The sequence below is a fragment of the Schistocerca gregaria genome, chromosome 7, assembly GCF_023897955.1.
Source record: "Schistocerca gregaria isolate iqSchGreg1 chromosome 7, iqSchGreg1.2, whole genome shotgun sequence".
Lineage (NCBI taxonomy): Eukaryota > Metazoa > Arthropoda > Insecta > Orthoptera > Acrididae > Schistocerca > Schistocerca gregaria.
In genome coordinates, this window is record NC_064926.1 from 452,575,906 (window position 1) to 452,578,579 (window position 2,674).

Consider the following 2,674-nt stretch of genomic DNA (forward strand, 5'->3'; position numbering starts at 1 on the left):
ATCTACAAGTTCATCAAGGCACTGTTGGTCCATGTTGTCCCACTCCTCAACGGCAATTCGGCGAAGATCGCTCAGAGTGGTTGGTGGGTCACGTCGTCTATAAACAGCTCTTTTCAATCTATCCCAGGCATTTTCGATAGAGTCCCTATCTGGAGAATGTGCTAGACACTGTAGTCGAGCGATGTCGTTATCCTGAAGGAAGTCATTCACAAAATGTGCATGATGGGGGCCCGAATTGTTGTCCATGAAGACGAATGCCTCGCCAAAATGCTGTCGATTTAATTGCACTATCGGTCGGATCATGTCAGAAACGTGAAGTGGACTACCACACACAACCACCCGTCGGGCAGTTTACAATACCAAACAGATGTTTCCAACATGTGCGCCTTGATCTGTGGGTTATCAATACATCGTCTCAGTCACTGATACGGTGGGTCAAAGCCAACTCTCCCCAAGACTTCCCAGCAAAATCAAAAGCCAAGCCTTTCATAGGCACTTGGATGTTTGGTGTTCATAACCACTGACCAAGGCCGACATGATTGTGCTCTGTTCAGTGAGCCGTAGAACGATTGTGGCACCCATCATTATCAAATTACCACTTACCACCTGCAAAGCAGTAGCTTGTAGAATGGTGGCATCACACATTAAAAGCCACTCTTATGTGCCATGGTGAACACTGGACAGAAGTTTTACTGTGGCTTTAGGGAAATGCAGATCCCAGTAAAGAGATCTATATGCTTCCCTCGTCGAAATTCTGTCTGGTGAGCTCCTTGTCCTTCCCTCAAACTTCACGCTACACATGCCACCAGCTGAAACATTCTTACTTCCTGCCCACGTTAACAGAAAAACGCATCACATGGCTTAAGATACCATCTCCACAACCTCACAGTACACTCAGTTTCCATTCATAAAGCACCTGTGGACAGCACCCACACAATATGTCATGACGATACAATTTGGTCTGCTTCACAGCCCCCCTATACAAGTCCACATAAGGCTCTTAAACGTGGTACACATATGTTCGAAATACTCCTGAATGGAAGACTCCGCACAGTATCTGTAAACTATTTGAAACCTGCAGGGTCACTTCAGGATGACCTGTCCATCAATGGTACATCAGCCTCCACCAACCAACACAACAACGTGACGAGACATAATGTGGTCATCACCGATTTTGTAGTACATTTTGGTACCAAAGATTTCTGACCAGACGACCTGAAAATTAAACTACTTGACAGGTTCTTAGTCGACGAAAGTCACCATATTAAACGCAATGCTGGCAATGGTTTCATCATGTGGAATTTCACGCATTCTTACAAACTGCCCAATAATGTGGGCATGGTAGCCATCACATCATGGCTCCCAACAGTTTCCTAACAGTCACCATTCCCAGAACATCACACTCTTATGACACCACAGTGGAGGACCATGAAGACTATCCCATGCAATATGGCATTGCCGCTATGCCACAGCTGACACCCTGCAACAGTCTCGCTATGGTTGGACTCAGTGCTGTCTCACATACCTGCCATCTTAATGCTTTGCAATGAGAGCCACATCGCCATACCCCAACAAACCTAGCTTGGACACCATCCTGTTTGCTGCTCACGGCACATCACAAAATCACAGGATGCCAGGGTCATGCATCATCACTGAATCACGACCATTCCTTTCGCCCCAGTGTTCTGCACTCCGAGGGAGGGGAGTGACTGTGGAGACACCTCGTTTTGTAAATCTGCTACAATCGATTTCACTTCATAATGGACTGTGCACTGACAGTGCACTTTATGGATTAAAAACGAGCAGACGTACTTTCTCGCTGTATACTATTTAAGCATAATGAAGTATTATTTCTGTACAATATCACGTTGTACATACTTTGCCTCACACGCTATATGCTCATTGTATGGGTCTTTACAGACGAATGGAAAAACTGGTAGAAGCGGACCTTGAGGAAGATCAGTTTGGATTCCGCAGAAATGTTGGAACACGTGAGGCAATACTGACCTTACGACTTATCTTAGAAGCTAGATTAAGGAAGGGCAAACCTACGTTTCTAGCATTTGTAGACTTAGAGAAAGCTTTTGACAGTGTTGACTGGAGTACTCTTTTTCAAATTCTAAAGGTGGCAGGGATAAAATACAGGGAGCGAAAGGCTATTTACAATTTGTACAGAAACCAGATGGCAGTTATAAGAGTCGAGGAGCATGAAAGGGAACCAGTGTTTGGGAAGGGAGTGAGACAGGGTTGTAGCCTCTCCCCGATGTTATTCAATCTGTATATTGAGCAAGCAGTGAAGGAAACAAAAGAAAAATTCGGAGTAGGTATTAAAATCCATGGAGAAGAAATAAAAACTTTGAGGTTCGCCGATGACATTGTAATTCTGTCAGAGACAGCAAGGGATTTGGAAGAGCAGTTGAATGTAATGGACAGTGTCTTGAGAGGAGTATATAAGATGAACATCAACAAAAGCAAAACGAGGATAATGGAATGTAGTCGAATTAAGTCGGGTGATGCTGAGGGAATTAGATTAGGAAATGAGACACTTAAAGTAGTAAAGGAGTTTTGCTATTTGGGGAGCAAAATAACTGATGATGGTAGAAGTAGAGAGAATATAAAATGTAGACTGGCAATGGCAAGGAAAGCGTTTCTGAAGAAGAGAAATTTGTTAACA